This window comes from Ambystoma mexicanum, chromosome 1p (genome assembly GCF_040938575.1).
Source record: "Ambystoma mexicanum isolate Mex_15411 chromosome 1p, UKY_AmexF1_1, whole genome shotgun sequence".
NCBI classification, from domain to species: Eukaryota; Metazoa; Chordata; class Amphibia; order Caudata; family Ambystomatidae; genus Ambystoma; species Ambystoma mexicanum.
In genome coordinates, this window is record NC_090921.1 from 1,494,733,385 (window position 1) to 1,494,746,113 (window position 12,729).

The window sequence follows — 12,729 nt, forward strand, 5'->3', positions numbered from 1 at the left end:
TGGTGTCTATGTACTTGAAATAGTAGAAGGGCTGGAGGGCCCAGTCTCTCCTTTTGTTCCGAGTAACTAGTCATGGGTGAAGACTAGTTAGTCGAAACAAACGGAGAGCTGAGCAGTCCAGCCCTCCTCCTGTTTCGAGTACATAGACATCAGGCAGCCCACACTGCACGGTTACACCTGCTGCTTGCAGGGGCGCCGAGTACGCGGGTGCTCTGGGGCCCGGGCACCTGCCGGCAGAATGAAGTCGGGGCTGATCCCCTGCCCCGGGCCGGAGAGAAGAGACGCAGTATGGATGGCCCTTTGTTCCATCCATACTTTGTCTCTCTCTGGCGGCCTGGGTGAAAGCCGGGTAAAAAACGTTGTTTAAAAATTGAGGGACAGATGCAAAGAAAGTCTGTCCCTCAATTTCTAATAATCGTGTTGGGTTGGGTGTATTTGTACATCTGTGCACCCCTCTCTCTTGGAAAGAGGTACACAGATGTACACCCAACCCAAAACGATTTTTAGAAATGGAGGCACAGATGCAAAGCAAGTCTGTCCCTCAATTTCTAAAAATCGTTTTGAGTTTGATGTATTTGTACATCTGTGCAAGCCTCTTGGCAAGAGGGGTGCACAGATGTAGAAATACACCCGACCCAAAACGATTTTTAGAAATGGAGGCACAGATACAAAGCAAGTCTGTCCCTCAATTTCTAAAAATCGTTTTGGGTTGGGTGTATTTGTACATCTGTGCACCCCTCTTGCATTGTATCTGCGGAGGGAGGTGGCAGGGAGAGGGCAAGAGAGACTGTTTGTATGTCTCTGAGTGTGTACGTGGTGAGGGTGAACGCTATGCTATGGACGGAGAACTGAGGCGTTGAGGGAGGTAACTCCCCTGAATTCTAAGGAAGGTAACAGCGTGGGAGAGGGTGGGAGTGTGGGGTGAAGTGGGATCACCTTCTTGGGGGGGTTTAGCAGGGTGGGAGGGCAGTCGAATGTGATAATTTGGCCTTTTGAAGACCACACCAATCGGCCAAAATAAATCAGTGTTTTCGTATTTGTTCTTCAAAATGCAGAATTATTGCATTGGACCCAGTATTGACCTTGCCATATGTTGACCATGTTCAGTGTAATAGCATTCAATGGGACAGTACTTGCAGGGCCTAATGGTTGAAGGTGAGCGTCCCCCAGATAGCACGATCCTCCCCACAATGAGAGACAATAATGGACTCTCCCAAGATGGGAATAAGGCTAAGACAAAGTGCGGGTGAGCTTAAATGGGAGTTTATCAATCAGAATAGGGCATGCAAAGGACTCTGCAAACTCTGAGAGCGCTCTGTCTGACAATAGCAAAGACAGGCGTATATATTTACAAAAAACGTCATAAGAACCTACATACTATAGGGGGCACAAGTTTGTGGGGATTGGGTGGCGACGACTAACTATAGGTGCTGCTGTGATGTGGTTTGCCGTGGTTGGTGGACGTCACTGGTTACCCTCGTGGGCCGGGCCGGACAGGTCAGCTGGGTTCATCCAGACGGTGTTGTTGTGCTAGCCGTGACCAGTGTCAGTGATGAACGTCTTTCCTGGATTTCTGCCCTAAGGCCACGCACACCGCAGTCATTCAACATTGCAATATTATTTTCCCCGGTAAATCTTCCAATAGTTTATTCTACAGGTTAATGCAGCACAGGAGGAATGCACCGAGAGTGGGGTCTTGTGGTGATACATCAATACATGGTTACCATCGTCCTGTTGACCGGGTATCATAGGTCGCGAGGTTGGGTCTCAGGGCAAGGGACGAGCTGACCGAGTTATCATGTCTCGTTAGAAGTCATTATGAATGTGTTCCTGTAGTGTTGCTATAATATTGGGTGTCCTAATTTTACAGGGGCCATTAACCTAAGGTGAGCCGGTGGGTCGTGGAGCCTAAGAAAGGGCGCCTTCGGGCCTGTGTTTATGGCCGGGGTTTACTGCTGGGTTGTAAATAATTCAGGTGGCAGGCCGTGGCCTTGGGTGCTGCGGGGGAATGCGAATGTTTGAAGCGGCTCCAGCCGAATTGGGGGAGGTGGAGCAGAACAGCACAGGCCTCTGCTTTTCCGTCTGGCAGGCTTCAATGGGAGGAAGGGGGAATGGCCTTGGATATGCCCATAAAGGTATTTTCCTCGTGTGTTGCAGATTTAAGTGTAAGAGGCATAGACATTCATATAATATACAATACTCATTGAGTCTTTTCAAAGCTTATGTTTTCAACATTGTTAGTGCCTTTTACATGGCCATTTCAAATGCGTTACCTATATGTTAAGTATTTAACAACCACAACATTTTGTTACATTTCTATATATGCGCGGTAAGCGAGGTAGTAGTAAGGTTGGTGGAGCACGCAGGAACAACCGGCTAATAAGACGGATGGCAGTGACACATGGTGAACCTGGACATACATATTGTACATTTTCGTGCACCATTTACATGAGCTCCCAATAGGGCTGTATTTGTCTTCCATTGCACTCTAGCAGCATTAGTTCAGTTATGGCATGGGACCTTGGGGTGCAGTCTTCTCGGCGAAACATATAACATGAAAACCCCGGGACACTTTTACCATTTGCGTATAGCTACGGGGATGTGGGTACTTCAACCCGAATGCCATATAAGCACACATTCTGCCATCTTCAGGGAGGTTACATGTTTTTAGTCAGAAACGTCATGGAGAGAAGAGTTTCCTCACAGGTAGTTTGCTCATTAGTATTTGGGGGCTCTGCTTTTGTCAGGGGACCATTTTACAGTTCTTTTCCACCCCGGCCCTGCTGGCCGGGTCATACTGGGAACAGTGATACACTGCGGAAGGTGAAATGTTACAGTGTTTGCATCTAACACTAGCTCATGTCTGTCTGTTCGTGGGAACGGGCTCTCAGCGGATCTGCCAGGGAGCTGCGGCCGCAGGGACAAGTGAGACTCTCCAGGGGTGGGAGCCGCGCTGTGGTGCACAGGGCTCAAACCATTTTGATTTCACAAAAATGGTTTCCAGGGCCTAGCTAAATACAGCATGTTTGGTCAATGTCTTCAGCCAGTGGTCCACCCGCCACCTGGGCCCTGGTGGCAGGGGGAACCCCTGACGAGCCATGGACTTCACAGGGGGGAGAGGCTGCAGGGGAGGGGGGTCTCTTGGACCAATCCTCCCATACATGGTGCAGAGCTAATGGGCTTCTATATTTTAAAGAGACAGTAACAGGACTTCTCAGCACGACTGTGTGATCTATTTTCTACTAGAGCTGCCATATTTGAAATGGGGCAATGCTGGTACGCCTCAGTTAGCTCGCTAATAGGGGCTTCTATAATTGTAATACTATGCTTTTGTTGAGGCAATGCTAGTTCATCTTAGTGTGGCTGCTACACTTTTGATGGGACAACATCAGCACTTCTCAGTTGAGCTGCTACACTCTTATTGACAAAGCCCCAGCACTTCTCAGTAGATTTCATTATTTTTTATTTTAATTGGTTATTTATAATGCACGTAATACCCAGAGGTTTCTAAGCGTGGGCCGAGGGATCAAACCTGTGTTGCGCGGACGAGGGATCCAACCTGTGTTGCTCCATGTCGTCTTGCTTCCAAGGGGAACACGTTGCCTCTGCGCTATCCTCCCGATACTCTGAAGATCTGAAGTACATTTAATGATACAGAACCAGAACTATTGAGCAAGTCTAACATCATCTTCATCATCATCAGAATAACTCAACACTGTTGTGGTTATACAAGAGCTAATATATTTAAAGGGATGGAATTACTCAGAATGTAGCAGCACTATTCAATAACCCAAAGTGCTTAAGCATAGTTAATGTGAAAATACTACACTTCTCAACATTGGGACAGATCTGCCACTTCTCACAGAGGCTTCCACACCTTAAGGACAGCTTAACTTTTAATGGCACTTCTCAATCGGACCGCTATACTTCAATAGGAAATGACCAATACTACCGCGCAGGGATTTGCATACTCTTGATGCCACCAAAACAGAACTTCCACCCACCACAGCTACTTTATTTTTAATGGCATAGTGTGTGTACTTCTCAGCCACTCTGCCTTACATTGAAACAGACCGAATTGTCATTTCTCAACAGGACTGCAACACTATACCATTGTGTTCTGTATGTTGAGTGCTTCTTCACCACCAATGTGGATTCATGGCACTCGCCCTGTGTCTAAATAGTAGTTCTGGCTACATTCAATTGGTAACAGGCATGTCCTGAGCTGCCTGCTGTCCATAAGCTGCCGCTCGGGATGTTGGAAGCCGTGATGGGGCAGGGGATAGAAGGCTGAAGCCTGTACAATAGCAGAATCAGCAGGGTCTTAAAACCTGCTCACTCATTCTGCAGTGAGGGGGCATCGGGCAAAAAGAGCCTGATCCCAGATACAGGGGATTGTTACCCCTTTATCTCTCCTGAATGAAAGTATGAGCTGTCTCAGGCACAAGTTTTCACCACTGCACACATATTGAATGAATATGGTATGGATCTCTAGATCGAGAAAACTGTGAGAATGGGTATACTATGCTCCAAGGAGTGAGGTGCCCACTCAATATAACACACTGTTTAAAGGTGCGAGACCCATCCTGAATGCTTGCCCAAAGAGCCTTGGCCAGAGTTTCACACTGAAGAAGTGAGCATGTCATCCGGGGTCTGAAGCCCACATACACACAGGGGATTCCCATGCTCGCACTTTGCACCAAAAAAGTGAGATTGTGCTTTAAGGTAAGAGGCACACGCACAGTCTTTGCTCTGAGGTTTGACACACTCACAGGATGGGATGGCATTTCGTTCTCCCATCCTAGTTGTGTTGCTTTGCCTATTGAGGGCTACTGCAAACTGGATTATAGAGGGGTGGAGTAGGGGCAGTGTTGGCCTACTGGAATGCAACTGGAAGGCTTAAACCTCCTTCTTACTTGACTTTAGTATATGCAGTACATGCTAGCCAATGTTTCCACTGTTCTGCGCCCCTCCCCAACCCACTCGCGCCAAGTTTGCGACTATGTGCAAATGCGATCATATAACTGCTGCTGATGTCACTTCCTATATTTGGGCTTCCCCCAGGAAATTCATAAGTCGGCTCCCCTGGCTGCTTGCAGGTTTCAGTACTTTGGTTTGCCTTTTCTTTTTTCTAAACTGAAGTGGCCCCGGCCCACTTAAAGCCCTGGCTGAAGTTCAGACAAAAGCAATTTCATGTTCCCTCACATCTTAGATATATGACACAGATCGCAGCTTTACCCATAAATACAATAATTACAGCACAAGCACTAGCGAAATTTGGATTCATGACATTCATCTTTTTTTTTAGAACGTGGTTATGGTGCTGTCTGCAGGCCATCAAGATATGAGGCTGTACCAACGGCAGATTACCGCCCTACACGGGACGTATAAACAACCTCATTATGGCCTTCTTTAAAACACCTTTAAGGGACCACATTGTGTATTTTACAGCACACATTTCAGAATAATTAGGTAAAATCCATTACTTTATTAAATGGGTTCTCTAGAGTAAAAGATTAACTACTCCAATAGATTTCAGGTCGCCAACAGTGCATAGCCGTATTTGGAAAGACATTTACATGCTGGCTGCGGCCAAAGAAAATCTTGTGGGCTGTCGCAAAAATAGATGCCAAGATTAACATTGTAAACATGTTCATGCTGCTCACACCTAACAAAACAAAGCCTTGCTCAACAATAAATGCCAGCATTACCACTGTAAACCAAACTGTCCAAGGTACTATTTCCCCAGAAATAGCCGAGGCTGGTATATGCATGATATGCCAGCACCAACCCAATTTCATGCTATCTGTGGCTGCAGAACATAATGTGAGGCCTGTCTCAAAATATAAACCAGCACTGCAAAGCCCATGTCCAGACTGCTTGGGCCGGGAGAACCTCATGAAACCATCTTAATGCTGGCCCTCCTTCAGGTTAGTTGTGTTCGAGGAAAATATGAGGTCTTTCTCATCAATTTATGTAAACATTGCTGCTGTAAAAAACATTTGTATTTTTCTTGTGCTCAAAGAAAATCATGAAGTGTATCTAAGCTTTGAAAGGTTCTGATGCACCTTGTGTCTCAAAGAAACTCTGTCTTAACCTATGACAAGTTTAGAACTCCTGGCAGTTCTGGTTGTCCCTTTTTGATGAAGTCAGCGAGCAGGCTGCTTTGTTTGGAACCACCTGCCTTGAGCTTCAGCTGATGAAGTAGGTGATGGACTGCCCAGGCTGTGATACTTGAGATGGCATGTGTTATTTTGCTCTCCACATGAAGAACACGCACAATAGGTAATATATGCATTTAGACATTAAGATATTAACATAGCATCCACAGACATGAAGAACACTAATATGACCAGTGTATAAGGTGAATGCAATATGAGCAACATGCAAATATAGCTTTTAAATACAGAAGCAAGAGTGTAGTAGGGCAGACATCTTATTTCAAATGGAAACACCAGCACATCTCTGAATGAGCGCAGGCCTCAAAGCCCCAGGAAAACTCAAAAGGCTGAATCCATAGAATGAGGGATGGTAACTTTTTTAATTGAAAGATTAATGGTCCATGGGCCTCTTGCCCACTACTCTATGTCTGGCTCATATCTTGAAAACCTGTCAATTGTCCAATGTTGGTTAGTAAAGAGCCAACCTATAAGAATCCCTTGTGTCATGCTGCCCTTGAGGTAGTAGTCCAACCAACCACTTGTCATGCAGATGATGTACTTTAGCCTTCATCAATATAGGGGTGGTTCCAGGTGGAGCCATCAGATACTTGTAGCCCAATAAAATGTTTAACCCTTATGCAATGTATATGGAGCTAAACCCACTAACCTGTCCTGGTTCCCTGTAGGTTTTATAAACTGATATTATGTTATGACTTCATTGATGACGAGTTTGTATTACTTAAGCAATTGTTTTTAATTAACCTGTTGAGACCAGTGAGATTTGAAGGTGTGAATGCTGTCCTGGCTTTTTTCAATGTGAATAAAGTTGTTTTTTGCCGTGCACTTTGTCTACTCTATCATTGAGTCTGGTTTGGATTGACTATGATTCCTCCTCTGGGTCTATTTGGGATTCTGGTCTTCCTTAAGAAAGGGCCTCCCTGTACACAAAAACAGGACACAAAGGTGGGGCAGGCAACATTGCCGTCGGCCGTCTGTTGGAGGATTCACTTGGATGGGGGAAGGGCAGGCTCTATTGCCAGGCACCATCGCTCACAGGTTTGTTTTTATGTCAGTGGGTGAAGTAGGAAAGTGACATTGCCAGTACAGCCTTCCTCAAAGTTTTTATTTTTAATTGCAGGGTAGGCCTGCTCAGGGTTATTTCCCGTTTGTGCTGGGGCGTGGCAGTGGAGGGGGCAACTGGGAAAGTGAAAGAGCTGAGGACATTTTACTCGTTGGTAAGACCAATAGGGCATTTATCTCAAATGGGCAATTGAGGACACATATAGTTGGCCAGTATACTCTATCAGTAAGAACAAATGACTGTTGAAACAGCTAATATATGATTGTTGCAGAGGACAAACAATGGTAAACTTGGCAACTAAAGTTAACAGTAGTATGTATTTAGAATTCTGGTATAATAGAAAGTGTAGACCGTCATATCAGTTGGCTTATCCTGATTGTAAAACAATTCGATGGTACTTACTGTTCAAATTTAATATGTGCAATACTTTAGAAATCCTGGGAGGAATAGTGGGTATCCAATAAGACATTAGATATTGCAGACTATGTGCTATGAACAAAATTGACACTGCAAAGCATATTCTATGTGAATGTGATAGTTTATGCACCATGCAGTTTAAATACTTACTAGCCTACAATAACACAAAGAATAACTGTATTTTAAGTGAAATTTGGGAAAGTCTGCTAGAGGGTAATGATATAAATCCGATTTTTTATAAGATGAAATTTTATGAAGTAGTATTATCGATTTTAAAAGAATTTTCATATGGAATTTTATATTTTAAATAGTAACTCTTTTTTAGTCAGTAGAAGATTTTAGCCTGTTAGTAATAAGTACATTTTGTAATGCATGATTATGTGTATATATGCAAAGCCTTGTTGGTTGTGTGCGTATAATAAATAAATAAATAAATAAATAAATAAATAAATAAGGCATGGTCAGTGCTGTGGGTTGGTGCATTGTGGTTTCTGCTCTGGAGAAAAGGATCTTAACACCTGCCTCCTATACCTGGATCTCCGGATAACAGCATCCTTAAGGAGTCCGTGGAAAAGAGCAAAGGCATTTCCCACAGGCTGTTTAAGGATGATAGAGCTTTCCTTTCCTGAGCCCCATCCAATGCACATCTGTGAGGGGATGGGCCGATCATCAGCCATTTCCCCTGACATACATAAGAGAGGTTGGGAGAAAGCTCAGCTGCCCAAAAACAAAATATTTATTTTGTCTTTCTTGGCTGGGACTTTACTTGAGCCTCTTCCTGGCCCACCAGGCATCAAAATAAAAGCTGTGGCATATGCGATAGCTGGAGAACCGCAAGTGGTGACTGGTTCTGCTCTTCACTTTCATGGGTGTGGGGTAAGTTTACCTAGAAAGGCTATTAAGCTCACAGCTGTCTCCAGAATTCCTTTTCATGATGTTTCTTGTAATCCTCCTGGTGGGGTTTCCGCGGCATGAATAGTCATGAATTCTTGCTGTCTCTTTCTCCTCTGGGGAAGTATAGCTCGTGTGGCTGGTACGGCAGACTTTTGTTGGGGCTGAGGATGTGCTTGGTGCGCACAGATTATCTTCGTGTTGCATTAGATTGAAGCCTCTCCAGAGATGGCCATAAGATGCAGCCTTCCTTTCAGCAAGGTACCATTGTGGGGCTAGCCGCCATAATGTATAGCCTCTTTTGCTGCCCTTTCTGCCCCCACCACTACCACCAGTGGCAAGATGTCGGCTGCAGCAACAGTGGGAGCAGAGCTTCCATGTATAAGGAGCCTCCACAGGGCTCTACTGAGAGGAAAGACACAGCAACCAGACATGTTGTCCTGGTGCAATTCACCAGCCTCCCACTCCAGCAACATCCATCTCAAGCTACACTCATTACTTCAGGTCTTGTCTCTCTTTCGGTTGCTATTCACCACTCCTCTTTACCTCATTCTCCTTCAGCACTCTTTTCTTACCTCCTTACAGACCCTTCTTCCAATAACTATACAAAAGCCAGAACTATTCATCTTGATAATGCTTATCTGCCTTTCAGCCCTTTTCTCAACTTCATTATGAAGCTGCAATGAGTGGAATCGTGGTGACAGCTATAAACCTTGCTCATCCTCTCTTTCCCTAACATTATACCCATGTCTTCTCTTCTTCCTCCCAGCCCTTAACATGTGGAGATAGTCTGCCTTCCCCCAGACATTCTCCAAAATGTGGCCTTTTTTTAAGGTAGCCGTCCCTCCAAACGTTCTTCCGCTTCGGGATAAAGGGGGATCCTTACACACAATCCTCTCGTTTTTCTTTAATGCGTTTCACAGACATTCTCCGGTGTTGGCATGATGGGCTCGTCTAAAACTTGCATGTTGTGACTCCTAAGAGCCTCTTCTTGGCTGAGACGCCGAATTGAGGGTTAGGACATGGTGAGCAGGTGAGCCTCACTGCCCTTGAGCCAGGTCACGGACAGGGGGCATTGTGGGGATTGAACTCCTAGTGAGCACTGCAATGACCTGCAGAGCAGCAAGGTCTTGTGTGCTGACCAAAGAGGACTTCCCGCCCCTTTCCACTTCAGCAGAACAACAGCCCAGGTCAACGTGCCAAGTGTCCGCTCCAGTTAAATGGAGCAGAAAGAGGGACTGCTCTTGCACATGCGCTGTTCCTGTCCTTATGCTGCTGATGTCTCCCCGCCATTACTGAGCCAAGTGGGGAGACATGTTTACAGGACTCTAGTGTCCTAGCACGGAAAGGGTCTGAGGCACCAATGGGGCCATATGTCCCAATGCCGGCATCATTATTTATTGCCAAGGTGACCCTGGGTTAGCTTCTTATCATTGAACTGGAAGCTTGAGAAGAGAGGGCCACCGTAGCAAAGCACACAGAAAAGAGGAAGCATGTGTCCCCTCCCTTGAAATGGTCCCACTCTCCTCCATGCAGGAGGCCTAGAGCCCATAAATCGTCTGACCTTCTGAAACTCCTCATCAGCGAGACCATGCAAAAAGAAAATAGGCAAGGTGTCGGCCCAAGAGAAGAGTGCATAAAAAAGATGTTCGAAATCCTCCCCTTCACGCTCATCCTCTAGCTCAAATGCCTCCCATCACAACACAGACCCACCTGGGTCGTGTGAATGGCTCTGAATGGAAAACGTCTTCTTATTGGCATTTCACAAGGGAGTGTATTAAAAGCAATTTAAATGAGTTATGACATTGGCTTGTGTGTGCCGAGTTGGGAGTGACCAAGGCCCGCCAGAGAACAGCAGACAAACCCTGTCAAACCAAGTCAGAAGCAAAAATGTGTCTAGAGGTGAAAGCAGTGCTAATAGGCATGGTGAGCATGCTCCTCAATATCACACACCCGCACCCCCTTAGTTTCAATGACAGTTTTGGCAGGAAATTCATGTGATCTTGCACAGCCCCCTCTAACTCTAACCAGTTCTGCCAGTTCAAAAGAAAAAAAAGGATTGTTACACCGAGGGAGCTCTGTTTTGGAAAATCTCAAATGCCAGTGATTGTAGAAAACAAAACTAAGAGGATTCATTCAGGACAAGAGGAACGTAATTATCACAAATGTGGAGAAGCCAGTCAGAAACGAGCCAAGAGACACTTTAAGAAATAAAGTTCTTGCTTGGTTACACCAGAAAGTGGGGATTTGAAAGTTCCTCATAGGTTACGGATTGATGAATGGTGTTCCTCTAGCAACAGAGACTGCACAGTTGTGGGATGTGGTAAAAGCAATCTTCCCCATTTTCTGTCCATCTGCAACAGCCTGGAAAATGTGTGATCTAATTTGAAAATGGTGGTCGACTACACAAACTATATCAAGCCACTAAGAGGAGGCTAGGGCGTTGTCACCTCATCTGTGATATTAGTCACCAAGCCAACATATCTCTAATTGAAAGCCAATCAATGACTTTGTCATGGATGTTGCTAAATTGCCGTGCTTTTCCTGTACTAGTACTAGTTCTTTCTTCATTAATCCCCCTAGGTTCAAAATTGTCTCAGCTTTGCCCACCTTCTTTGAAAAGAGTGTAAATAAGGATGGGACAAAATGATCATTCTACTCAATTATGTTGTTTCTGTCTACGTGTCATGCTTTCCTCTTGTGTTGGCATTTTGGTTTTATGCTCTGTTTGTGTTTCTGATGCACCAAAGGCTTACTCAGCAGAAGCGTGTTTAATAAAAACCTCTGTGCAATCTCCTTCAAGGTGAGGATATTTCAATGCCATCTTCTTCAGAGGTGGATTCTCTACTTTCCAGATTTATGGTCATCCATTTATGGCCTCTGACGAGGTGGCATTTGTAATTTATTGGAGAAGGTGGTTGACAGCCCCTTGAAGAAAACCTATGCAGGGGCTCACTTATCTTCCTCCTTAAGGACATCCATCCCTGCTTCTTACTCAGCTCAAGCCCTCACCGACAACTTCAGGGACCTATATAAACTTTTGGAAAGGGAAGCCGATGACACAACACTATTGGACATTAATGTTAGGAAAGATTTCTTTACAAGCTACTTTTCGTCCATAGTCCATGGAACCCCAAACTTTTTGCATGTGTCTTTGTATTCCGACCTGACTTTTAATATTGAAGCAAAGCCTTCAGCTGCACTCTACTAGGCTTTCGCTCATTGTTATGGGGAAACTGACATGTCCTTCAGGCTGTCAGTATTGAGAAACTTTGTTTCTCTTAGTCTTTCAACTTCGTTGCCACTTGTTGGTAACATTTTATCATTGCACAAATACCTCCAATGTACCGCGCAATGAGCCCTCTGTGTTTTATATCCCTAGACATCCTCCAAGGAATTTGTGGTGATTGCACAATGTGCCTCGGAACAGACTGGTGGCAGCAGTAGCTTTTTCTTGTATTAGTATAACTCTTTTCTGAGCCTCACCAGGTTTACTGCGTGTGACTCCGGACTGTGCCTAGTGTCAAACATGGCCGTACCACAAGTTATTTTTTCTTTTCCTTTGGCCATTTTGTCCCTTTACCTTCTCCCTGCCCTTCTAGGACTGGGATTTCCCTTTTTGGGGATGCAGTTGCTCATGAAAGCAGCTTCTTTCATGGGTCCCTGCAGGTCATATGTGTAGGCACGCAGGAAGTGGGCTGGGACTGTATGATCCCAATTCACTCTACTGGTGCCATGGTGTCTGTTGTGTATGAGAGCAATAGGACCCCATTGGTCCCTGATTGGACCGCTGCTGTTGTACATGCATGGAGCAGACCTTGCCATTGGTGGGCTGAGTGCAAGCACTCACTTGACTGTGGATAAGAAGAAGGAGCCTGCATTCATTCAGCAGATCAGAAGACAGAACCAAGTATCCTCAGACGCATTTGAAGAGCTCAGACACCCGAATCCCACTATTGACACGGTGAAGCCTGGTTTTGCGCCTGATCTCAGAAGACCTGTGAAGGGGCTTCAAATTCTTGGAGTGGTGGGACCAATCACGTTTGATGTCTCCTGGTAACCCTGCAAGTGAGGCTCTTCGGAAGTGTCCCTGAGCCATCCAGTGGGCTGTCCAGCTCGAGCCTAGGTTGCCATGCTGGGCGTCAGCCTTTTGAGTTTGGACCTGAGACTTTGGGGAAT